This window comes from Tursiops truncatus, chromosome 4 (assembly GCF_011762595.2).
Source record: "Tursiops truncatus isolate mTurTru1 chromosome 4, mTurTru1.mat.Y, whole genome shotgun sequence".
NCBI classification, from domain to species: domain Eukaryota; kingdom Metazoa; phylum Chordata; class Mammalia; order Artiodactyla; family Delphinidae; genus Tursiops; species Tursiops truncatus.
The window spans coordinates 78,025,308-78,052,609 of record NC_047037.1 but is presented as its reverse complement, the minus strand read 5'-3'; the positions used below and the strand labels follow the sequence as shown (position 1 = coordinate 78,052,609).

Below are 27,302 nucleotides of genomic sequence, written 5' to 3'. Positions count from 1 at the left end.
AGAGTACTACAAGCAAACCTATGCCCATAAAATGGACAACCTGGAAGAAGTGGACAAATTCTTAGAAAAGTATAACCTTCAAAGACTGAATCAGGAAGAAATAGAAAATATGAACAGACAAATCACAAGTAATGAAATTGAAAGTGTGATTAAAAATCACACTTCCAGCAAACAGAAGTCCAGGACCAGATTGCTTCACAGGTGAATTCCATCAAACATACAGAGAAGAGCTAACACCCATCCTTCTCAAACTCTTCCAAAAATTGCAGAGGAAGGAACCTCCAAACTCATTCTATGAGACCACCATCACCCTGATACCAAAACCAGACAAAGATACTACAAAAAAAGAAAATTACAGACCAATATCACTGATGAATATAGATGTAAAAATCCTCAACGAAATACTAGCAAACAGAATCCAACAACACATTAAAAGAATCATACACCATGATCAAGTGGGATTTATCCCAGTGATGCAAGGATTATTTAATATATGCAAATCTATCAATGTGATACACCATACTAACAAATTGAAGAATAAAAACCATACGATCATATCAATAGATGCAGAAAAAGCTTTTGACAAAATTCAACACCCATTATGATAAAAACTCTCCAGAAAATGGGCATAGAGGGAACCTACCTCAACATAATAAAGGCCATATATGACAAACACACAGCAAACATCATTCTCAATGGTGAAAAACTGAAAGCATTTCCTCTAAGATCAGAAACAAGACAAGGATGTCCACTCTCGCCACTATTATTCAACATATTCTGGAAGTCCTAGCTATGGCAATCAGAGAAGAACAGGAAATAAAAGGAATACACATTGGAAAAGACGAAGTAAAACTGTCACTGTGTGCAGATGACATGATGCTATACATAGAGAATCCTAAAGATGACACCAGAAAACTACTAGAGCTAATCAATGAATTTGGTAAAGCTGCAGGATACAAAATTAATGCACAGAAATCTCTTGCATTCCTATACACTAATGATGAAAAATCTGAAAGAGAAATTAAGGAAACACTCCCAGTTACCACTGCAACAAAAAGAATAAAATACCTAGGAATAAACCTACCTAGGGAGACAAAAGACCTGTATGCAGAAAACTATTAAGACACCGACGAAAGTAATTAAAGATGATACAAACAGATGGAGAGATATACCACATTGTTGGATTGGAAAAATCAATATTGTGAAAATGACTATACTACCCAAAGCAATCTACAGATTCAGTGCAATCCCTATGAAATTACCAATGGCATTTTTTACAGAACTAGAATAAAAATCTTAAAATCTGTATGGAGACACAAAAGACCCCCAATAGCCAAAGCAGTCTTGAGGGAAAAAAACGGAGCTGGAGGAATCAGGCTCCCTGACTTCAGACTATACTACAAAGCTACAGTAATCAAGACAGTATGGTACTGGCACAAAAACAGAAATATAGATCAATGGAACAGGATAGAAAGCCCAGAGATAAACCCACGCACCTATGGTCAACTAATCTATGACAAAGGAGGCAATGATACACAATGGAGAAAAGACAGTCTCTTCAATAAGTGGTGCTGGGAAAACTGGACAGCTACATGTAAAAGAATGAAATTAGAACACTCCTTAACACCATACACAAAAATAAACTCAAAATGGATTAAAGACCTAAGTGTAAGACCGGACACTGTAAAACTCTTAGAGGAAAACATAGGAAGAACACTCTTTGACATAAATCACAGCAAGATCTTTTTTGATCCACCTCCTAGAGTAATGGAAATAAAAAGAAAAATAAACAAATGGGACCTAATGAAACTTAAAAGCTTTTGCAAAGCAAAGGAAACTACAAACAAGATGAAAAGACAACCTTCAGAATGGGAGAAAATATTTGCAAACGAATCAATGGACAAAGGATTAATCTCCAAAATATATAAACAGCTCATACAGCTCAATATTAAAAAAAAAACCAACCCCATCAAAAAATGGGCAGAAGACCTAAACAAACATTTCTCCAGAGAAGACATACAGATGGCCAAGAGGCACATGAAAAGCTGCTCAACATCACTAATTATTAAAGAAATGCAAATCAAAACTACAATGAGGTATCACCTCACACCAGTTAGAATGGGCATCAACAGAAAGTCTACAAACAACAAATGCTGGAGAGGGTGTGGAGAAAAGGGAACTCTCTTACACTGTTGGTAGGAATGTAAATTGATACAGCCACTATGGAGAACAGTATGGAAGGTCTTTAGAAAACTAAAAATAGAATTACCATATGACCCAGCAATCCCACTACTGGGCATATACCCAGAGAAAACCATAATTCAAAAAGACACATGCACCCCAATGTTCATTGCAGGACTATTTGCAATAGCCAGGTCATGGAGGCAACCTAAATGCCCATCGACAGCCGAATGTATAAAGAAGATGTGGTACATATATACAATGGAATATTACTCAGCCATAAAAGGGAACAAAATTGGGTCATTTGTAGAGACGTGGATGGATCTAGAGACTGTCATACAGAGTGAAGTCAGAAAGAGAAAAGCAAATATCGTATATTAACGCATATATGTGGAACCTAGAAAAATGGTACAGATGAACTGGTTTGCAGGGCAGAAACAGAGACACAGATATAGAGAAAAAAGTATGGACACCAAGGGGGGAAAGTGGCAGGGGTGGTGGTGGTGGTGTGACGAATTGGGAGATGGGGATTGACATGTATACACTAATATGTATAAAATGGATAACTAATAAGAACCTGCTATATAAAAAATAAATAAAATAAAATTCAAAACTTCAAAAAAAAAAACAAAATTAAATCAAAGAGAAAATAAATATCGAAAAATTAGAAAGCAAGCTGAAACAAATTATTATCATCAAGTTAATGACATAACCACATAGAGAAGAATCATTTTAAGTAAAAGTAATTTGATTATATACCCGAAAGACAAAAAATAACCACAAAGAAATCTTAAATGGCATTAAGTGGGTATTGTTCCTATTTTATATAGATGGATATAAATACATATACACATACACGCATCTACCTATTAGATAAAGCAAATAAGTAATTATGTTCCTGTCAATGGGAACTAAGAATTTCAAAGTAAGAGAAAAAAAAATGCATATAAAATAAAATAAGTTAAAAATCTCTCAATCTTTTACTTAAATGGGAAATATCAGTATGGACTCAAAATTTTTCTTTTTCTAAAATATTCATATTTCCTAGTCTGTTAACTGAAGTTTGGAAGTAAGTACAACATAGCAACAATAAGCACTCCAAGTGCCCAGATTGTAGTCTCTAAAACCATTTTTCACTAAAAGTAATCAGGTTTCTTTAGTGAAATAGTCAATTTAAGCTACGGAGCTGGAAATATATGAGATGAAACTGGGACATTTTGTCATACTAGAGCATGAAAAATTATCAGACTACAGAGAGTACAGAATCATGTCAAAGGGATGCAGGAGTCAACAGACTTCCACTGGTCAATGACAGGATAATTTGAGCATCAAAAAGAACAATAACTGTAATGCACTGAAACATATATGGCACATAGTAGGGATGCAATAAATGATTATTGAATAAATGAACAAAATTAGCATTGTAGGTATTAGTAAAATATTGTCGAAGGTGTGGTCTACAACACTGACTTAGTGGCTCCTCCATGAGGACAGATGGTGGAAATTTCTCTTCCTTTCAAATACCAGGAAAAGTTGTCTTTTTCTGGAACATTTTCATGTCATGAGTAGTACACTTCTTTCTCCTTTGGCTGCTGGGAAGCTTGGAATCAAATATGTGGTTCACTTATAGCAACTGTGCAGTGTTAGGTATTTCTGGCTCGTTATATTATCCTATGACTATTTTCCTTTTGTCTGGATTTCCTTATTCCTTCATTTTTCAACCCAATACATGCTTTATATTAAAAGCAGAAGGGACAGCTGAAGTAATACCAATGTTTCTACCCAATGTGAGCAAATAGATACATTGTTTGAAGTATCTCAGCCTCAGGTTATCCATGAAGAAGAGGTAGGTCAGAACCACATGCAAATTAATAAAAAATATATCTATTCAAACCACCACCAATAGCAGTGACTAGATAGTAACGTTCCTTCTGGCACTAATATTGTCTCAAGTGTTACCTCCACATTAACTATGTTAATATAGGCAGCAGATACATGGATAATTATAAACAGCAGGGAATGTAAAATGCATTTTAATTGTTTTTGAATGCACTGTGTTATGTTCTGGTAGCAGATTTACAAACATGCTGCATATGGGTCACTTATACTAACAGTAAAATTCACGTCTCTTGCCTAAGCATACACTGCTCTTTGTGGAGGCAGCAGACAAGTACACACAGGGAGGAGGGGATTAAACCTCCTCTAACGACCGCCCACCACAGAGATCCTCAACACAGAAGATGGCTTACAGTTGTAAATTCTTTCTAAGAGAGGATGAGCATGAGATTAGGGTGGAAAAGAACTGCGTGTCTATGAACAAGACAGTTCAGTCAGGAAAGTACGTGAAGTCACAGAATATTGGAGATGGAAGCAACCTCAGATATAATCAAGTCCAGTCTCCATTTTATGGGTCAGAAAACTGCCCCACAGAGGTTGGGAGGTTCAGGGATCACATGGTGAGCCTAGGAAGAGAATCTTGGTGTCCCAAGTTCAGTTCTCTTTCTATACTACTTTAAATGTCCTTTAAAGGAAGTTATGATTGGCCTTTCACGCACTTGAAACATCTGGGGCAAAGGCCTGGGCTTGGGGAAGGGAAGATGGAGACTGTGTGTGTGTACAGGGGAGTGCCGGATGGGAATGGTGACCAGCAGGAAGGCAGGTTTGATGTGAATACACAGAATGTGTGCAGGGCCAGTGGAGGCAACTGGAGAGAGCAGGGCCATAGGGGTAACAGCTCTAAGGCTGTAGTTAGAAGTTTGTGGAGGAGGTCCGAGAGAAAAAAGGAACACTGTGGAAGGGGAAAGAATATTCTCTTGGGAGAGTATACGTTTTGGAACTTGTACATTTTCTCCCCAACAATGTAAAGTGTACTGAATTAATCTGCTTCTCAGAACCTCAGATTTGCCTTATAAAAGAGGGAGAAATGATAAAAGTTCTCTTTTAAAGCCTCTGAAGTGCCTCCAGTTAAGTTTTCCACATACTTTCACGGTTTCTGAATAATCATCCCCAGGACCCTGGAGCAGGGCTCGTGCAGGGAATCTTGATTCACTGGGGGGAAGATCAAGGGGAGGAGAGACAGCTGCTCCAAATACATCCCTCTTAGGGGAGTTTAGAAGCAGAAGGGAATCACTGGGTGTCCCTTGACAGGGGTGGGAAGAGGACAGGGTGGGGTGAAGGAGAGTGGACTTGATTCACCACTTTAATGTGAGTCTTAGAGAAAACGAACCTTTCGGATCCTTGGGCTCTGTATGAATTCTTGGATTATCCCACCATTCTTTCCTAATCCCTGTGTTCTAAAGCCTCTCCTCTCCAGAGCTTCCCAGCGCACAGTCAGTGATTTTTTTCTGCAATCTGTAGGACATTTTTGTTCAACATTACAGAAGGCCATACTCAACCTTTTAATTTGATATTACTTGTAACTTTTCTTCTATGAAATCTGACTTCTCCCTCTGCTTACAGTGTTTAAATATTTCTGGCTGCTTGGTAGAATTAAAGTGAATCAGACTGTCTATTGGAGTGGGTCCCCCACAGGATCTGAACAACAGTGCTGTAAGCAGTAGGTTTACTGTAAACAGTAGATCAACTGAATGCAGGGCACACCTCAGGGTCCCTGGGTCAATTCAGCCTCCATCCCAGTACATGGAGTCTGGCTTCATTTCACACATCCTAGGACCATTGGGTATAATGAGTGATACTGCAATGGACAAAGCCCAGGCTGAATTTAACTCTCAGCTCCATCATTTTGTATCTGTGGTGTCTTAGGTTAGTCCCTTAACTTCTCCAATTCTTAGCTGCCTCCTCAGTGAAATAAGGATAATACTACCTACACCTCACAGGTTTTGTTGATGATTAAATCATATGATGTCCAGGATGCAGGCACATGGAACTGATATACTAGATCGTCAATAAATATTGGCTTCTTTCATTTCCACAATAGAGAAGGGTCGTCTATACAAAAGACTTGGATCATATAGCCAAGGTTATCTATCTTGTTTCTCTAAAGTTTCTAACAGAATCCCAAGTTCTAAATCATTGTTTCTTCTAACATGAAGAGTAACGGTCTTTATATTGTATTTAAAATCAAATTTTGTAAGGATACTGAATTATAGATCCCTGATGGTAGAGACCATGATCGTTAATTCAATAAATGTTGACTGACCAACTATTATGGGCTGGTCATTAAGACCTAGGGATGCAGCAGGGAACAAGACAACGTGGTCTTGCTCTACCACCTAGCACAGGGCCTGGTGATCAGTACATATTTGGTGAAGTGAACCCAGAGATGTTTAGAAAACATTATATAGGATAGGAGTCCTATACTCCTGGGAACAATCCTCAGGACAGTGAGATACTCCTATAACTCAGCAGAACCAGCAGATTTGATTTATAAAGGAGGGCTGGAAAATCCCCCTGACTACTGTGGGAGCATCTCCTACTTTCAGAGACCTGCCCTGATGTGTTTTGTGACCCTCTGTACTCTCAGGTATAAACTGGCACAACCACACAAATTGGGCTGTGAGCCACTACTGCCTTATAGACGGAGCCTAGAGACATGTGAATATTCCACACTACTGCCAGGGATTGGAGTTGGGAATTAAACACACAAAAAAACAAAAAACCCCAGCAACATACAAAAACCCTCACCAACTTCTCAGAGTTGCACTTAGGTACTGTCATGCAAATTATATATGCATGATTTCCATAAAAACCAGTCACAAATGTCAATTAGTGTTCATTAATATGCAGTAAAATTCTCACTTGAAAATTATGAAGAGCCAAGAATGAATTCCACTTGGCTGCCCTCCTTTAATGAGAACTGCTGTGAAGTGCTCTGTGCTATTTCTCATCAGCGAAACAGTAAGGTGTCACGACAAATCAAGCTTCAGGCAACAGAAGGACCAGAGAGAATGATCATTTGAAGGTTTCAGAGGCTGGTTTTGGACAGCTCAGGTTTTATGCTGCTATAGCTGAGACCTCAGTCCTGCTGGATACCCAGAACATAGGCTGAGTGAATTCATTAATCTACCTTGCCAACGGAGCCATGGTGATACTGAGTACTTCTTTAAAGGGTGTTGGTGAGGATGCCGTACAGCTAGAAAAAGGTAAACAACACTTCGTTCCTGAGGTTCAGTCTGCTGAGGAAACAGTGTTCTACTCCTCAAAAGCAGCAGTGATCCAAGGCCCTTGGAATTAATGGGACTCATTCCTGAAAAGCCTTCTGGTTAGAATTTTTATGAGCGAACTCACATGCTGTGTCTGCAAATTCCAGTTTTATCTGGACATTGGGTTTCTCTGAACTGTTGCTCAGTGTTGCTGTGCAACCCAAGACACTGTGTGACAGTGATTCAGGCTCTTTGAGGATAAAGAGATGGAAAATATAAGCTATTGACACTGGACTGTTCATTCTGCAGCCACTTCCTTACCAAAATGTCCTAAACTTGGCCTGAAAGCAGGGGGTACGAAATAGACTTTTCTAAGAATAGTTTAACCCAGTGGTTACCAAACTTTAGTGCACATCAAAATCACCTGGAGAATGCCTTAAAAAATACTGATTGCAGGCCCTTTACTGCCAGAGTTTCTGATTCAGTAGGGCCTGAGAATGTGCATTTCTAGTAAGTTCCCAGGTGATGTTGCACCTGTTGATCTGAGAATCATTCCATGAGAACCTGAGTCTAGCTTAAGGAAACATAAGGCTTTCATCAGATTGTGTGGAACCACACAATCCTTGGAATAACCTTTAACTTGCTACTCCAAGCTACTGTGATGAGGCTCATGTACATACATACAGACCAAATCACTTGAACCATTCACTAGAAATTAATTTCAGAGAAGTACTAAGAAATTAGACACCTAGAATATACAATGGAAGAAAGACAGTCTCTTCAATAAGTGGTGCTGGGAAAACTGGACAGCTACATGTAAAAGAATGAAATTAGAACACTCCTTAACACCATACACAAAAATAAACTCAAAATGGATTAAGGACCTAAATGTAAGACCGGACACAGTAAAACTCTTAAGAGGAAAACAGAGGAAGAGCACTCTTTGACATAAATCACAGCAAGATCTCTTTTGATCCACCTCCTAGAGTAATGGAAATAAAAACAAAAATAAACAAATGGGACCTAATGAAACTTAAAAGCTTTTGCACAGCAAAGGAAACTATAAACAAGACATTAAGACAACCCTCACAATGGGAGAAACTATTTGCAAACGAATCAATGGACAAAGGATTAATCTCCAAAATATATAAACAGCTTATGCAGCACAATATCAGAAAAACGAACAACCCAATTAAAAAATGGGCAGAAGACCTAAATAAACATTTCTCCAAAGAAGACATACAGATGGCCAAGAAGCACATGAAAAGCTGCTCAACATCACTAATTATTAGAAAAATGCAAATCAAAACTACAATGAGGTATCACCTCACACCAGTTAGAATGAGCATCATCAGAAAATCTACAAACCACAAATGCTGGAGAGGGTGTGGAGAAAAGGGAATCCTCTTACACTGTTGGTGGGAATATAAATTGATACAGCCACTATGGATAACAGTATGGAGGTTCCTTAAAAAACTAAAAATAGAATTACCATATGACCCAGCAATCCCACTACTGGGCAAATACCCAGAGAAAACCATAATTCAAAAAGACACATGCACCCCAATGTTCATTGCAGCACTATTTACAGTAGACAGGTCATGGAAGCAACCTCAATGTCCATTGACAGACGAATGTATAAAGAAGATGTGGTACATATATATAATATAATATTACTCAGCCATAAAAAGGAACGAAATTGGGTCATTTGTAGAGACGTGGATGAACCTAGAGACTGTCATACAGAGTGAAGTAAGTCAGAAGGAGAAAAACAAATATTGTATATTAACGCATACATGTGGAATCTAGAAAAATGGTACAGATGAACCAGTTTGCAAGGCAGAAATAGAGACAGATATAGAGAACAAACATATGGACACCAAGGGGGGAAAGTGGGTCGGGGGGATAAACTGGGAGATTGGGATTGACATATATACACTAATATGTACAAAATAGATAACCAATAAAAACCTGCTGTATAAAAAAAAAAGAAATTAGACACCTAGTGCAGCACTCAATTTATTCATTCTTCAAACCATGATTCTTAAATAGTTTTTTGGACATGAAATACTGATGAAAACTACTGATCCTCTCCTGAAAAACATATATAAATATGTAATACTTTACATACAAAATCAGGAGGGGGGAATCATAGCCCACCCATTAACCCCTCCTACAAACCCCACTCATGTCAAGTGAAGAGGCTCATTTCAAACCACAACTCTGGTGAAGCTAGGGATAAAATTTTTTTTAATTAAGGTTTCTCTTTATATTGGTCTCATAAATCAAACATTTCTTTGTGGCTACCCACAAGTAAAGCATGGTGCATTAAAATGATGAAGGCTGGGCTTCCCTGGTGGCGCAGTGGTTGAGAGTCCGCCTGCCAATGCAGGGGACACGGGTTTGTGCCCCGGTCGGGGAAGATCCCACATGCTGCGGAGCACCTGGGCCCGTGAGCCATGGCCGCTGAGCCTGCGCGTCCAGAGCCTGTGCTCCACAACGGGAGAGGCCACAACAGTGAGAGGCCCGCGTAACACCCAAAAAAAAAAAAAAAAAAAAAAAAATTGATGAAGGCTATGAAAAACTCTGTCACCAATTATAACATTTTAATAATCCTTTTTAATATGTCTGTTCTTTATCTAGTACAATAATCTGTCTTTTAATTGGAGTATTCTATTCGTTCTTTTTTTTTAACATCTTTATTGGAGTATAATTGCTCTACAATGGTGTTAGTTTCTGCTTTATAACAAAGTGAATTAGCCATACATATATGTATATCCCCATATCTCCTCCCTCTTGCATCTCCCACCCACCCTCCCTATCCCACCCCTCTAGGTGATCACAAAGCACCGAGCTGATCTCCCTGTGCTATGTGGCTGTTTCCCACTAGCTATCGATTTTATATTTGGTAGTGTATATATGTTCTGGAGTATTCTATTTATTCTTAAGATAATTACTGACATAAATGAGTTAAAATCTATTATGTTACTATTTGTTTTACTTTCTCAATCTGTCCTATGGGTTTTTTGGGTTATTTTAGACTATTTTGTATTTGTATTTTATCCCATTTTCCTATTAGGCTTTTAAATAAACGGCTCTATTGAGGTATAAATTGTACACCATAAACTGCACATATTTAAAGTGTCAATTTGATAAGTTTTGACATATGCATAAACCTCTGAAAACACTCTTGCATTCAAAATAACGAACAGAGAGCAATAATCCTCCAACTTTGCTCCTTTTTTGAAAGCTGTTTTGGCTATTCTAGATACTGCACATTTTCCCATGAATTTTAAAGTGAGGTTATCATTTTTACAAGAAGGTCATCTGGGATTCTGATTGGGATTGTATTGAATCTATAGATCAATTAGGAGAGAATTAACGTCTTAACAATATTGAACCTTCTAACCCCTTGTCTTTCAGCTCACCTGCTATAACAAAATACCATAGACTAAGTGGCTTATAAACAACATAAATTTATTTCTCACAGTTCTGAAGACTAGAAGTTCCAGATAATGGTGCCAGCATGATCATGGTCTGGTGACAGTCCTCTTCCAGTCTGCAGATGGCTGACTTCTTGTTATATCCTAACATGATGGAAAGAGAGCTACCTAGCTCTCTGGCCTCTTTTTATAAGGGCACTAATCTCATTCATGAAGGCTTCCCCCTCATGACCTAATCATCTCCCAAAGGCCCTGTCTCCAAATACCATTACACTGAGGACAAGATTTCAACATATAAATTTTGGGGAGGACATAAACATTCAATCAATAGTACCCATGAACAAGGTATATCTCTCCATTTATTTAGGTCTTCTTAAATTTCTCTCAATAAGGTTTTGTAATTCTCAGTATATAGGTCTTGCACAATTTTTATCAGATTTATCCCTGAGTATTTCATATTTTTGATGCTATTATTTTAACTTCCAATTTTGATTGTTCAACATTGGTATTTATATGCACAAACGATGTTTGTATATTGATACTGTATTTTTATGCTCAACTCATTCATTAGTTCTAGTGGCTCTTCTGTAGATTCCATTTAATATTCTAAATAGATGATCAGGTCATGTGCAAATAAAGACAGTTTTACTTCTTCCTTTCCAAACTGGATGCCTTTCATTTCTTTTTCTTACTTTACTGCACTGGCTAGGACCTCCAGAACAGTGTTGAATAGAATTGGTGACAGTGGACATCTTTGTCTCGTTCTTGATCTTAGGAGCAAGGTCTTTTACTATTAAATATGATGTTAGATGTAGGTTTTCCATAGATTCCCTTTATCAGGTTAAGGAAATTCTCTTCTAGTTTGCTAAGACTTTTTCTCTAATAGATGTGGGCTTTCACGAACTCTAAGACATATTTAATAAACTTTGGTAGTTTGTGTCTTTCAAGGTATTTGTTCTTTTCATCTAAGTTGATGGAATTATTAGAAGAAAGCTGTTTATAATATTTATAGAATTTGTAGTGTTGTCACCTCTTTAATTCATGGTGTTAGTAAATTGTATCTGTTCTCTTTTTATCTTGATCAGGCTCACTAGAGGCTTACTAATTTTATTGATATTCTCAATAAATCAGCATTCACTTTGATTTTCTCTACTTTTTTGTGTATCTATTTTATTGATTTCTGCTCTGATATTTATTATTTCCTTTCTTCTGCTTACTTTGGGTCTCATTTACTCTTTTTTGTTCTAGTTGCTTGGGATGGAAGTTGAGGACATTGAGACTTTTCTTCTTGTAAGTCCCCAGCACTATAAATTTCCACCTAAGTACAGGCATACCTCAGAGATACTGAGAGTTTCAGTTCCAGACTATGACAATAAAGTGAATATTACAACAAAGTGAGTCAAATGAATTTTTTGATTTCCCAGCACATATAAAAGTTATGTTTACATTATTCTATAGTCAACTGAGTGTGCAATAGCATTATGTCTTAAAAAACCAACGTATATACCTTAATTTAAAAATACTTTATTGCTAAAAAATGTTAACCATCATCTGAACCTTCAGCAAGATGTATTTTTTGCAATTGTAACATCAAACACACTGATCACAGATCACCATAACAAATATACTAATAAGGAAAAAGTTTGAAATATTGCAAGAATTACCAAAATGTGACACAGAGACACTAAGTGAGCAAATGCCATTGGAAAAATAGCACCAGTGGACTTGCTCAAGGCAGGGTTGCCACAAACCTTCAATTTGTAAAAAACTCAGTATCTGCCAAATGCCATAAAATGAGGTATACCTATACTGCTTTTTATATGTAACTTTTCATTTTCATTCAGTCCAAACTAAGTTCTCATTTCCCTTTTGATTTCTTCTTTGCCTTAAGAGCTATTTTGAAATGCATTATTGTTTTCAAATATTTGAAGATTATTGATTGTTATTACTGATTTCTTAATTAATTCTACTGTGGTCAAGAACATACTTTGTATGACTTGAATCCTTTTAACTGTATCGAGACTTGTCCTACAGCCCAGAATATGGTCTCTCTTGATAAATGTTCCGTGTGTACTTGAAATGAATGAATATTTTGCTGTCAATAGGTAAAATGCTCTATATCAATATCTAGAGCTCTATATCTAGATCAATGAGGTCGAGCTGATTATGTTGTTTCCTTCTTCTATATCCTTAATTATTTTGTCTTCTTGCTACATGCATTAAAGAAAGCTAACGAAATTTTGGATCACAATTATGGATTTGTCTACTTCTCCTTGAAGTCATATCATCTCTACTTCATGTATTTTGGAGCTCTGTGATTAGGTGCATAATATTCTTTGCTCTGCGATCTACTTTACCTGATACTAATATTGCTACTCATCTATATTTCGATTGGTGTTAACACGGTTAAACGTTTCCACCCTTTTAATTTATTTTTGTCTTGATATGTAAAGTCTGTTTCTTATACATAGTATATAATTAGCTTTGCTTTTTTATCCTATCTGGAAATTCCTACCTTTTAGTTGAGGTGTTGAGATCCTTTATATCTAAAGTAGTTATTGGTATATTGGTATTTTTAGGTTTAAATGTATCATATTGTATTGTTTTTTATTCTTCTTTCCCTTTTCCTCCTTTTTTGCCTTTTTTAACGTGAATTTTTTTTTTTTTTTTTGCGGTACGCGGGCCTCTCACTGTTGTGGCCTCTCCCGTTGCGGAGCACAGGCTCCAGACATGCAGGCTCAGCGTCCATGGCTCACGGGCCCAGTCGCTCCGCGGCATGTGGGATCTTCCCGGACCGGGGCACGAACCCATGTCCCCTGCAATGGCAGGCGGACTCTCAAACACTGCGCCACCAGGGAAGCCCTGAATTGAGTATTTTTTATGATTCCATTTTATCTCTCTTTTGGCTTACTAGTTATACTTCTTTTTTGTGACTGTTTTTGTGTTTATAGATACATCTTTAACCTATTGCAGTCTACCTTCAAGTGATATCACATGACTTCACATGTAGTGTAAGAATGTGACCAAGAATATATTTCCATGTTTCCACTAACAGCCTCTGTACAGTCATTGTCATACATTTCCTTTTAAATATGTTATAAACCCCACAATACATTGTTTTTATTTTTCTTTAAACTGTCAATTTTACTTAAAAGAAGTTTAAATAATAAAAATCTTACATATTTTCCCATGTAGTTACCATGTCTGGTGCTCTTCACTTTTTTGTATATATCCATATTTCCTCCTTGTATCATTTTCCTTCTGCTGAAAGCACTTCCTTTAACATTTCTTGTAGTGAACATCTGCCAGTAAAGAATTCTTTCAGCTATTATATATCTGAAAAAGTCTTTTGCCTTTGTTTCGAAAGATATTTTCACTCGGCACAGAATTTAGGTTGAAGGGTTTTTTGTCTTTCCAGTACTTTAAAGATGTTGTTCCATTGTCCTTTTGCTTGCACTTTTTCCTGATGAAATCTCTGTTCCCAGCCCTGTGTGACTGGCAAGTACTGGTTCCTCTAATCCTTTTGAGTGGTTCTTCTTCCCTCCCTAGGCAGCTTCCTCACACTCACGTGCTCATTAGTACTCAGCTTTGTACTTGAGGTATACTCTGTGAGAATCTCTGGAGTTCTCTCTGAGCAGCTTTCTCCTCTTCAATACTCCGTTTTGCAAACTCCAGCTGCCTTTGGTCTCCCTAGACTTGAAACTGCCTTCTCAGCTCAGGGACTCTACATTCTCCCTTTCTGCACCGTATTCTGGAAAGAATATTTTGGTATGCCCCCTTTTGTTTTGTTTTGTTTTATTTCACTTAATATCAGAGACCATAAGTTAAGAATACAGCAGCTCTGGATCATTTTCTCTTTTCCAAAGGGTATGTTTTTTAGCTTCTGTTAGGGTGTTAGAATAAAACTGTTTTTTTTTTTTGCGGTATGCGGGCCTCTCACTGTTGTGGTCTCTCCCGTTGCGGAGCACAGGCTCCAGACGCGCAGGCTCAGCGGCCATGGCTCACGGGCCCAGCCGCTCCGCGGCATGTGGGATCTTCCCGGACCGGGGCATGAACCCGTGTCCCCTGAATCGGCAGGCAGACTCTCAACCACTGCGCCACCAGGGAAGCCCCTATCTTTTTTTATTTTAGTTGGAAGAAAATGTTTATTTCGTAAAAAGGTATGAAGGTAGAAAGCCAGTAAGAATAGGGAAAGGAGAACTTAACAAATGGGGGATTTTGAGGCAACCAGGAAGTGATTTGGACAAAACTTTCATTGGCAAGAGAGCTTCATATACCATAACCACTACACTGAAAGGCATCTAATAACCAGCCAATTTTATTTGTATCAGTAGTACTAAGAATAATTCTCTACACTTCCACCTTTACTAAGGAAAACGTAATCAGTTAAGACCTAGTTGGCTTTAATATTTTCAGTGTGTCTCGAGTTATCAAAGATTAACTGTAAGAGAGTAGGATGAAGTAGAAACCTGCATTTTTGTGTTGAGAAAATATTAACCTTTAATTGTGCAACTTAATTATTGGGTATGCCTTTGCTGTTTGATTTTTCTTTATTCTTCCCTACAACATTAGCATGATGGAAGTATAATTACTTGGTCACCACTTAACATTTCAGTTCTGTTTTTCAACATGTAACCAAGGGTACAATTAATTTAAACACTTTTAACAGTAAACAATTGTGTATATGGTAAAATAAGTTGGCTTTTTTTTAATTTAAAGGGTATAGTATCAACTGAAACTAACTCCACTCAAGAAATAATTGAATGTCTTCTATTAAGCAGGCACAGTGCTGGTGGTATTACATGAATATTACCTCCTACTAATCATTCTAAGAACTTTAGAAAAGACTTGTGAAACCAGAGCACTACCAGAAGACTAACTGTAACCCTTCACACCCTGTGGTCTATTTTTCTTGCCGTTATAACAAGTAACATGAAGTATGGCCACTTTGTAGAACCAGAGAGATAAAATCACTGTCATATGGCTAGAAAGTAGCAGATGCTATAACATGAACCCAAGGCCTTGATTCCAAGATCAACTCTTTTATACTGCCATTATGATGCCTTTATACAATTCTTTAGCAGACAGTTTTCTCCACCTGGCAGTCATTTACTTACTTTAATTTTTTATAAGGAAAACACTGTGAAGAAGCAAAGTAAAAAACTGATTTAATCCTTGGCAGTACAGTGGCAATTAAATAGCTGTTAAAAAAAAAGTGTTTTGAGAACATGCCCAGGATTTTTGAGAACATTTCTACTGGACACCTTTGCTCCAAGCTTATCTTCCATTGAGAGAGGGAGGGGACCGTATTTAAAAACAAGAATAGGGTGGTCCAGTGGTTAAGACTCCGTGTTCCCAATTCAGGGGGCCCGGGTTCAATCCCTGGTCCAGGAACTAGATCCTGCATGCTGCAACAAAGGGCAAGGTCATTAAATGAGTGCAGTGCAAGGTTTGATAGGGTTTGCCTTCCACAATGTGGGTGGGCCACATCCAATCAGTTGAAGGCCTTCAGAGCAAAAAACAGAGGTTTCCTGGAGGGCTCTGACCGAGGGGCCGGACGAGGGGGTTGGGGGTTGTGCGAGAAGGCCACCGGGCCACCCACCGCGGCCCCCACGCTCCTGCGCCTGCTCCGGCCGGAGCCAAAACTGATCATGTTAATCCAGTCAGTGGCTAATCTGATTGGGGACTGGTCAATTGTTTATAAGATCAGGTCTATTTCTGGGCTAACTCCTCAGGTACAGTCCTTCAGGAGTCCCAACCAAAAGCTTAGGGTATTTGTACTAGTCAGGGTCCTCCAGAGAAACAGAATTAATATTTTATATATAAATTAAAAAGATTTATTACAAGGTTCTGGCTCACACAATTAATTATGAAGGCTGAGAAGTCCCATGATCTGTCATCCACAAGCTGGAGACACAGGAAAGCCAGTGGTGTAGTTCAAAGGCCTGAGAGCCAGAGAGCTGATGGTGTAGGTGCCAGTCTGTGTCCGAAAGCCTGAAAACCAGGAGTGCCAAGGGCAAGAGAAGATCGATGTCCCAGCTCAGTAGTCAGGCAGAGAAATTTCAACCTTCCTCAGCCATTTTGCTCTATGCAGGCCTTCAACAGACTGGGTGATGTCCATCCACATTGAGGAAGGCCAACTGCTTTACTTAGTTCCCTAATTCAAATGCTAATCTCTTCCAGAAGCACCCCACAGATACACCCCAAAATAATGTCTAACCAGATATCTGGTCATCCTGTGGCCGACACAAATAGACACATAAAATTAACTGTTGCAGTGTTTTTCAGGCCCTTCCACTTTGGTGGGCCTAATACTCCCATTTTAATCTCCCCAGCACAGTTAAGACTGTAATAGCTCTGGTTACCTTAGCTTTTCAGCACCTGCTTTCTGTTTGGCTTTCTTACCTCTTGGTCTGTGCTACTTATACATTGGTGAATGACTTATAAGGAAAATGGTTCAAACTTATCGGGCTGATTCCTCTGTGCCTCTTTTCTTTCCATGAGCATGGCCTCTTATGTCCCGGCTCACTTAGTATCCTTGAATTCCCCCTTTTTTCCTTCCCCAGCCCTATCAGGCTGCAGAATGTTCTGCTCAGCTTCTCTGAGTCTTAGCAGCTGCTTTTTGCTTGGGTTCTTAGCTTCTCCACACATGCTACTTACTAAATGGTAAATGTCTCAAGGAAAAATGCAACCTAGAATGTAGGGCACTCAATGAATTTCTCTTCTTTCTAAGGTCTTAGCTCTCAAGCACTGGCTGCCTTGGTAGGTCTTTTACGCCTTCAAATAGATTTTTGAAATCCAGCTTTTCTAGATGTCCCCTCTGGGAGCAATCGTCTACTACCAGGTAGACCATTATGGCCAGAAGCAGATGCTTAATGTCTTGTAATATGTTTAACCTTAAATTTTTTTTACTGTCAAGACCAAACTGTTTAAAGATAATCTTTACAGATGCAAATCACAGTGCAAACAGTATAAGACATAACTATCCTTACTATTACCTGTGAGACCAATTAAGATACATTACAGAATCCCTAAGTTATAAGAGACAAACCTATAATAGGGATTGGTTTAACTATCATTATTACTCCATCAGTGCACACTTGAAAATAAAAGTTGATGTTAAAAGTATTAACACAAAGAATGATGCTTATGCTTCTGGTTTATATATGTCCAACCTAAAGTTAAAATTTCTCCTTAGAAATTAATCACAATAACTTCTATTCTGGTTTTCATTTCTTTCTTTAGTTTTCAATCTAGGACATAAAAATCCATTTCAAAGCTACTGAGCAAAAATTGCAGCATGTGTTATAGAAGCCAACAGCAAAATGTCTGCCATAGGACTTCATGATTTTGTTCCCTCCACTCAGCTTATGTTTGCATTCTGAACACAGAATCACAACTGGGTTTGTAATATAGATTAGAGATCACAGATTTCCATAGCGTGTCCACGAACTCACAGGCCTACACAGCAGCCTTCAGCTGAGGATTTAAAAACCTCGTATTTCTTGCTACTTTGTCAGTTCACCATTTATATTTCACTTGTTCATACTCACCAGCTTCCCTTAATGCTTCTCTGATATTTTCTCCAGCCCTGGTATGGTGAGGAATCCCACTCCTCTCCAGTCTTATGGGCTAGACTGAATTTTTACATGCAAACAAGAGCAAAAATAAAAATGAAAGCCAAGTAGTCCTGGGAAGCTCACTACTAATACCAGGTTGAGTAAAATCATTTGTTTAAAAATGTTCGCATCTGTTGCTTGGCACTGATCCTTAAGCTCCGAGACCCCTACCTTCTCAACTAATTATCCTCATGTCAAGTAATCAATTGTAGTTGATTGACTATATACTCATAAAAATCCCCAGATCCCAAATCCCTCAAAATAGAGGGAGAAGACCGGGATGGAATCAAAGAACTTTTCTCAATCCAACTATTAAGGGAAGGACATAACAAAAACATTAGCAGGTACCACGTTGTGAGAAAGCATTGTAACAGCTTATTCTCTCTGAAAGCGGCCCCCTCCCCACTGATCATGCTGCTCCTGCCACAGATGAAGACCATGTATAATTCCTCAGCATGGAATAAATGAGCAAGGGGAATTGTAAACAGTCTGGCCAACCAGAAGCAATAGAGACACAATGCAACCAAGACACTGCAGACCCTGCTCCCCACTGAGCTGATATAATCCACACTTGGCAAGGATGAGGTCTCACTGCAGGGCTCTCCTGGAGAAAGGCGGTGGGAGAGGGGAGAGCAAGACAGAAGGAGGGAGGGAAACAACTGCTGTAGGGGAAACCCACAGTGAGCAGTAAAATTGTGTGTGTTCCCTTTGACCCAGAAATGCCAATTTGGGGGATTTTCCTGTGGAAATAAAAACCAAATTGTAAGGATACATGTAGAATGTTTACTGTGGCATAGTTTGTTGTGTAAAAAAACAAAACAAAAAAACACTGGAGGAAAATATCTATCAATACAAAAATAATGGGAAAAATTACAGAACTTTTCTGCAAAGGAATATTATAAATAAATAAGGGAATATAATAAAATGAAACAGAATAACTTGTATTATATGATCCCATTTACATATGAAATAGAATATAACTCTACCTATGTTTGTCTGGAAGTAGAAAAGGGGTGAAGAAGTGGTTTTGTCAGGAAGATGGAAAGGAAAGTAGGTGGAGATTAGTAACATTTTCTTTCTATACTGCTATTTACTAGACTTGTTATAATGAGTGTGTATTACTTTTATAATTTAAAAAAGTAATAAATTAAAAATATAAAAAGGATTTATTCAGGCTGTAATATTACAAGTAATGCCAGACCCCAGAGTTCAGTGGGGTATACAGTTCTCTGGCATTTGCTTTAAATTGATCCTGGTGGGTAAAGGTAGACAGCAACTTCTGCTCCCGGACAGAGGCCTCACCACGTGTCCCTCAGTAGAAGCCAATTAAAGCACAGACTCGACAGTGCCTCTAGAAAAGGCCAGTGGTTGTGCAATGAAAACTCCATCTACCTCTCCAAAGGCTCAGCTGCAGACCTTCCCAAGGGGTTGCCTGAGCCATTGAGCAGCAGGCGGAGGCGTGGATGAGAATAGAACAGGGTTTTGTCTGGGAAAATCCCACTACTCCAACTACAGACAGCTTTTGTTGGTCCCTGTTCCATATTCCAGAGATGAGATGCACAAGGCTGGCCCGGCCATTGCAGGAATAAATATTAAACTCTGTGGAAAAGATGCTGCCGCCCAGGTTGAAGTGTTCTATGTTAGCACCTTGGTCGACATCTGTAAGCCAGTTGTGGGACTTCCAATTGTCACCCATAGGACTGCATTAAGGCCTTGGAGGTATGACACTTGGCTTAGTATTTGCAATTTGGTTTCATGCTAATAGAAGCTTCCAGATCCTTGGGGCAGGGGGCAGGAGATATGATATTCAATAATGAACAAAAAAATATGCAGAAGTTAGCAGCCTGAAAAGAATTAACTTTTTTGTTCATTCATCTTCCAACATTTTTTTTTCTATTCTTGTACAATCCTACTGTCCTCCATCTATGCCTCTTCTTCTTTCTCCCTACTTAGACCCTTAAAAGATTTTTTTACTTAATGTTTTGCTGATTATCATAGAAATCCATACTTATAACAGCAATCATGGAAAATAGGGATAAGTTTAAAAAAAAGAAAAGGAATCATTTATAATCCCACTGCTGATAATATTTTAGAATAGTTTCTTCTTATCTTTATACTTACTTTATAAAGTCAGTCTGCATTTGTGCATCTTTGCAAGTACAGCTGAAATGTCTCACATACATAACCAATATTATGAATGAATATGAGAGAATGTGATGGAAGCGCGAAGGGGGTTTGGACAGTGTATTACTGCTGGGATCTGCACGGTTGTGGTGTGGCTATGTGTTCTGGTGTGTCAAGCCTGTATTAATATTCCTCAAACTGACTGAAAGCAGCCTCATGTCTCCGCCCTTCTTTTCTCCTCACAGCTGCCTTGAAAGGCAGCAATATTTGCACATAAAGATTCCCATGGGTGGTTATTTGATGTTCTTTCATCCCAGTCTTTCATTTGCAGATAACTGGCTGCCTAGGACCCCAGCAAGTCACTACTCTCTTCCCTTTCCTGTCTCCAGCCATCATCTTTCCTGCTTCCTCTTCACTCCAATCTCCTGGGTTTATCTAAACAGCATCCAAAAGCAGGCAACCATCACCAGCCAGGGCACAACACAGAATCACTGAAATGTCCATTTGGAAAAGGCACTCAATTAAGGATGTACATTGTTCACCTGTTCAGAGGAAATACTACAGCTAATGTGGCCCTTGGAAGATTCCACTTCATGCAAAAAATCAGGAATGTCTTAAATAAGAACCAAGAAGGACGTTGTTGGTCCGGAGTCTTGCCATTTCCCTAGTTAAGACTTTCGCTTCTGCCTCCTCTCCCAAGGTCTCCCCAATTACCCTTGGAAAATCAGGATGGTGAGCTGACAGTGCTGATTGATAGTCTGATATTGCAGCATAGGCAGACGGCAGTGGGAAGGCCCAGAGAATTCTTTCTTGGGTGTTCCCAATGGCACTCTAGAACAGGTACCCACAGCAGCAAGAGAGCAGTTCCAAATAGCAAGGCCCTGGGCAGAATCATGAAGTTTCTCTAAGAGGTCCTCCCATGCCTTACTCTGTCCTCACACCAAGAAATCGCTTCTCCCCATCCAGAGCTCTCCAGCTAATCTACACATATGCAAAGTTCCTCACCACAACACTGAAGACTGACTATCCCCAGACCATCACGTCTACAATTCTCTCTTCCTTATCACAAACACCATAAAGTGGAGATGACCGAGAGGTTTCACACCCCTCCTGACCTCCTTATTTTTATTATGGATTAAAAATAAACATCCTGAGGCACTTTTGAATAGGAATCTGTGATCTGACGGGAGAACACATGTGGAAGGTGGCCGAGCAGTCCTGTCTATGGTTTGTCAATCTGCATGGCCTCAACCCTCTACTGCCAGTTGCCTCTCTAGTCACAGCCCAGGAACCGGGTTGAAGCAGGCCTTAATCTTGCAGAGATGGTCTGCCGGCCTCATCGCTTGGTCCTCTGTTGCTTGGCAACCCAGCCTGAAGTATACTGACCCAGATATAGGTTCAGGTGATAAAGGGGTACTTAGACCCTCTCAATTCCCTCCCATTGAGGCAAAGTGGCCATGAAAGAGATCAGAGGATGCAGCATACAGCCCATGAATTCAGTGTGACTTGGAGCGTTCCCAGTATTTGTGTGATGGGTGAGATCTGTCTCTGGTTAATCCCAGGAGTATACTGAATGAATCTGACCTCCTCTTGTTTACATCCCTTAGAGTAGATTGTACAAAGTCTCTAGACTGGATTGGACACAGGAGAATATTCTGGAAGTGACTTGGACATAAACAGACCTCAAGGCCTTGCTTGGGCTGGAGGCACTGCCCAAGAATTGCTCAAAATCCGACCCAATCAAAAGTTACATGGCTCCCTACAATGAACAGACTAAAGTCCAGGCCCCTGTGTCCTTTACCATTGGCCTTTAGCTCTCCTGCTCTACCTCTTACTGCAACCTGCCCTACCCCTCCCTGACCCCCGTCTTCACCTCACTCAAAGCCACACCAGCACTTTGGCCCTGACTCAAACGTCTGCTTAAGTTACTCTGTCTGTCTGGAAATGCCCTTCCACACCACAGCTGCCAGTCAGAGAGCCACACCTCCTTCAAAACTTGACTCAAAACGCACTTCTTCCTTGGATGAAAATAACAACTCCTCCTGAAATAGCTAGTTTTCTCCCCCGGCCCCCCCACCCCTGGAAACGCTGGCTAGCCTCCACTCCTTCTCCCATATTTTCATAGCAGGTGTGATAATTATAGCACTCAGCACAGCTGCCTTATACAGGCCTTGTCTACATTGCTGTCAAAGGAACTGTGTCCTTTAAAGGCTGATTTCTTTATTCTTCTATTTGGAACGAATGCATTCCATCTTAATTAATCCCTCCTCACGCTGACAAGCTCTTTTCCACCATCCCCTCTGGACTCACACCCTCAGGGGCACTCCATTAACAGGCCCTGCTTTTCCCAAGTCATTGTTGTCAGTCTTTCTCCCGATCCAGATATTATTAATGCTCATTCTTCTGAAGCCTCATTTGTCCCCATCCCTAGAAAGCAAGGTGGGTTCAGCATTACCAATGTTCTCTGGCCGTATCATCTATCTCTGTCTGAGCAGCTCATAATTATGACAAGTGTCTCCAAAAAAACACCTTGAGAAGTCTAGATGGAAACCAATGCCCCATGGAAACACATAAATATTTTATCAGGCTCTGAACAAGACTCTTACTCATAAATATTTAAACCCCTCGAGAACAGAATGCTCGATGGCTAATTAGAGTCAACTTGTACTGGGATGGGGAGCTGAGAGGAGGAGGTGAATACAACAGCAATGGCGGCAGGCATTCTACAGTCTCTTTTAAGGATCTAGAAACACTAAAAGTGCACCGGAGGGCTCCCCAGTTTGCCTGCGCACTCCTTTTCCAAGTGCTTTCCCTCTGCAGTGGAAGTCAGCACCCAGTGGGGCTGTCTAGGAAGGGCACTGTTGGGCTGCAGGCAGGCTGCCACATCAGTCATAGCCACCATAACCTTGCCATACTTCTCTCAGCACTGGTGGCACAAAGATTTTCAAAGAAGTACATAGAAGCCAAAATGAGGCAGACTCTATAAGAATATTCATGGCAGCTTTATTCAAAATAGCTCCAAACTGGAAACAACCCAAGTGTCCATCAATAAGAGAATGGATAAACAGAAGGTAGATATTCATATTGTGGAATACTATCTTGAAATAAAAATAAACAACTGTTATACTCAACCACATGGCTGAATCTCACAGACATTGTGCCAAGCAAAAAGAAGCCAGACACAAAAGTACATACAGTGTGAATGCATTTATATGTTCAGGAACCAGCAAGACTAATCTATGATAAAAGAAATCTAACAAAAGTTGCTTCTGGGGATTGGGAGTAACTAGAAAGGGGCAAGGGGTAAATTTCTAGGATTGAAATTTTTTATATCTTGTTTGGGATAAGGGTTTGTCAAAACTAGCCCAGCTCCTAACACAGGATTCAGCTTCAAAGCACTGTGGAGATAAGAGTGGCCACTGATCTCTAGGATCACCATCTACCTATAAAATATTGATTAACCTGAATTACTTACAAGGACTTCTAATATTTTACCAAGGGTTCTGTAACCCTTATGGGAGGCAATGTCTTGTCTGTGTCATTTAATTATCTAATTAATTCAACAATTATTTATTAATTGCCTACAATATGCCAAACAGGAACATCGCCATGAATAAAACAAAAAATTTCTTGTCCTTACTGAAGCTTACACTTGAGTGGGGGATATATGGATGATTAATAAAGAAACATATACTATTTAATGCTGGGTAATGGTAAGTACAGTGAAAAAAGCTAAAGCAGGGTCAGAGGACAGGGAGTGACAAAGTGCGGTTTGGGATCAGGTGGTCAAGGAAGACCTGATGGAGGAGGTCACATTTGAAAAGAGCCCTAAATGAACTAAGGAAAGAAGCACTGCCAGTATTTGAGGGAAGAGTGTTCAGGCAAAGAAAAGCAAGGAAGACAGTAAAGTGAGGGGAGAGTGACAGAATAGAAGGGCAAAGAGGCCAGATCACATAGGGCTTTGCTAAGTCCTGGTAGAGAGTTGGATTTTCTTCCAAGTGTGAGGGATTTTATTCCATTGGAGGGTGTTAAGCAGGGGAGTGAGATCATCCAACTGATGTTTTAAGAATGGGAAAAAGGAAGCAATGAAGAGATGTGCCTAGGATTCTTAGGGAAGAGTCAGAAGAATAAGATCCTCCCCCCACCCCGAAATGTCAATATCTTTCACTCATCTATTTCTTAACCACCTTCTGATTCGAGTTCTGTACGTCTGAAATTTTTCACAATAAAATGCTGGAGAAAAAAAAAAGAGAGGTAGGAACTTGGATCCTTTATCAGGCAAAACTCATCAGTAACTAAAGGTAAACGTTATGGTTCTCAATGCCCTTCTGCAAAATAAAGGCTCTGACTTTTAACTAAATGTGGAACATTCTTTTCAACTTTCAAATCCACCTTCTGGGCCCAAGTCAGTCCACGTTCCATTGTCTCTGTGGAAAGGCAGAGCCTCAGTGCTTCTTCTCTCTCCCCCTGCCCTCACTTACTCTCTGAAAACCTACAAGGGAGTTGAAAGAAATACAAATTTGGGAAAAGGAGGGACTTTTCAGAGAAGTTCTATACTCCCCCAACTCCATCTGGAAATGCCCTTATGGTCAAACAACAAAAAGGAAATAGTAAAACCCTCAGCAGGAAACAAACTGTCAAGCACCTACTCTCCTCCCCAGAGAATCTCTTTCCCTCCATCATTACCCTCCCACTCTTTTGAGAGCCTTCTAGGCTGGAAGTCTAGGCTGGAAGTTGCTTCACCCCACCCACCCCAAGTCTCCCCTAGGCCACAACTCTGCTTTCACTAGACTTGTAAGTTCTCTATCCCCAGGCCACCATAACTCTGCCTCTGCCAAGCTCATTGCTAGCCTTTACTGGGGAACAGGGGAAAGCTAAAAGCTGGAGGGGAAAGAGAAAGGGGAATACAGGGAGCACTCCAGAGACAGTGGTGGCCCTGAAGTGGAATTAGGTTGGCAAAATGGGGACCAGAGAGGCACCAGTCCCCTCCCAAGAGATCCCTAACTCAAGCAAAGCCTGCCAAGGCATTTTCTTCTCCAGACTCAAACTGCCTTACACTATGTACAACCACTTCCTCAGCCATTTATCTCCATTTATTTAGCCATTTACACATTTGCTACAACTGCAGCAGGGGAAGAAGCTACTGTTTTGCAAGCCTGGCTGCTACCCAGCCTGCAGGGAGGCCTTCTATGCTGCATTTAGCCATTGGTGGAGAAAAATTAGTTTTCCTTTGCAGGCCTTGCTGCCTCATACAATTATATCAACAAATTTCCCAGCTTTTAATCCCCACCTGAAAATCTTTCACTTAGGGGTGCAATAATTTAATGTTGCCCTCCATATCCTGGTAAAGGACTACACCAGCAAAGACATTTCATTATAGGCTAGGACATAATTTGCCTATTATTCATGCACGCATGTACCTAGGAAACCAACAAAGGGAAGAGTAAGAGAGCAAGTAATGACGTCTCTCTCCCACAGATTCCTATTCGAAAATGTTAACAACAAATCTCAATTTTAAAGAAAAACCTCACGGTTCATATTCCGCAGCGTAGCACGTATAACTAGACATACACCATCCAAGTTCTAACAAGTGGCCTCTAGTTTCAGAGAGAGCTACAAGGATGCGGCAGCTCCCGGGCGACTCTCCTCTGCCCAGAACAAGGCAGTTCGACAGACCGCAGTACAATAAAACTTCCTCTGTTCAGGACCTCACAGTGCCCGTCAGAGAGTCCACCCTATCCGCCACCCGGCACCCTGGGGTGCACGTGCCCCCGCCCTCCGCCACCAGGCAGGTTTGGGGACAAGCTCGGTGAGGAGGCTCTGGGAGGTCTACACGCTGTTCCCGGATCCCTCCGATTCAGTAGACTGTCGTTCGTTTAACAAAACAAACAGCCGCAACCCCTCTTCCCGACAAATACCAGTAACCCTTCTCAGGAAGCTGCCACGGGCATCCCTGGTCAGGGACCACGGCTCGCCTCCAATTTCTAAGATAGTTTCTTTACCGTTTCCAAAGACGCTGCCCAGATTCTGGAGAGGAGAGAACGCCCTTCCCCCCTTTCCACATTTTACTTTAGAATTTAAGTGTTTAATGCTTTGTGGATATATCGTGTCCACAGAGAGGTCCTGCAAACTCCCGAATTTGGGATCCTCCAGGGCGCGCTGCTCACCTCACCAGGTCCCGGACCGCCGAGGAGCGCCTAGCCCACGGCCGGCGGCGGGACGCCCGCGGCGCCCGGGTCTCTCGCGGGTTCGCGGGGCCGGAAGGGATGGGGAGGGGCGGGGGCAGCACCGCAGGGCGCCGCGCCCATCTCCGAGCCAGGAGCCAGGAGGCGGGCGCGGAGGCGGCGGGACGGCGGGACGGCGGGACAGCGGCGCGGGGCCCTGATATCTACACTGGGCGCGCGGTGCCTTCGGGGCCGCCCCTGGCCGGCTAGGGCGGGGCCGGGCCTCCTGCCCCTCCCCTGGCACCGCCCCGCGCGCCGCGCCGAACCCGCCGCTCTGGCCGGGAGGGCGGGTCGGCCCCTTATGGCCCCGTACGCCACGGGGCCACGCGGACCCGTGTGCCGCGCCGGGCTGCGCGTGAGCAGCGGTTCCCCTGGGGGCTCCGCGGCGGAGCGGGGAGGAGGACGCTTAGGCTCTATTTCCCAGGAGCAGGAATTATGTCCGAGATTTTATCCAGGACGCTTCCCAGATCTCTCATTCGATACAGCCAGGCCCTTTCATTTGGAACATGCGGACACTGAGCGGAACCAATTTGATCCTCCTCCTTGGGGGCTGCTTTAGTTAAGAAGGCACGTGGGTTTATCTTCTCCTTAGGACAGCTGACTTACGAG

The 27,302-nt window shown here is 40.8% G+C and overlaps 1 protein-coding gene across 3 annotated transcripts in view; it reads right to left on the bottom strand.

The window, feature by feature from the left end:
• GPR156 (G protein-coupled receptor 156) overlaps positions 1–26,914 on the bottom strand; it is a 98,252-nt gene extending 71,338 nt beyond the window's left edge. For all 3 annotated transcript variants that reach the window (XM_019923306.3, XM_033855789.2, XM_073804194.1), the window contains exon 1: positions 26,637–26,914. The gene's annotated coding sequence lies outside the window, so the exon portion shown is untranslated. The remainder of the gene's footprint in view (positions 1–26,636) is intronic.
• Between the last annotated feature and the right edge of the window lie 388 nt (positions 26,915–27,302).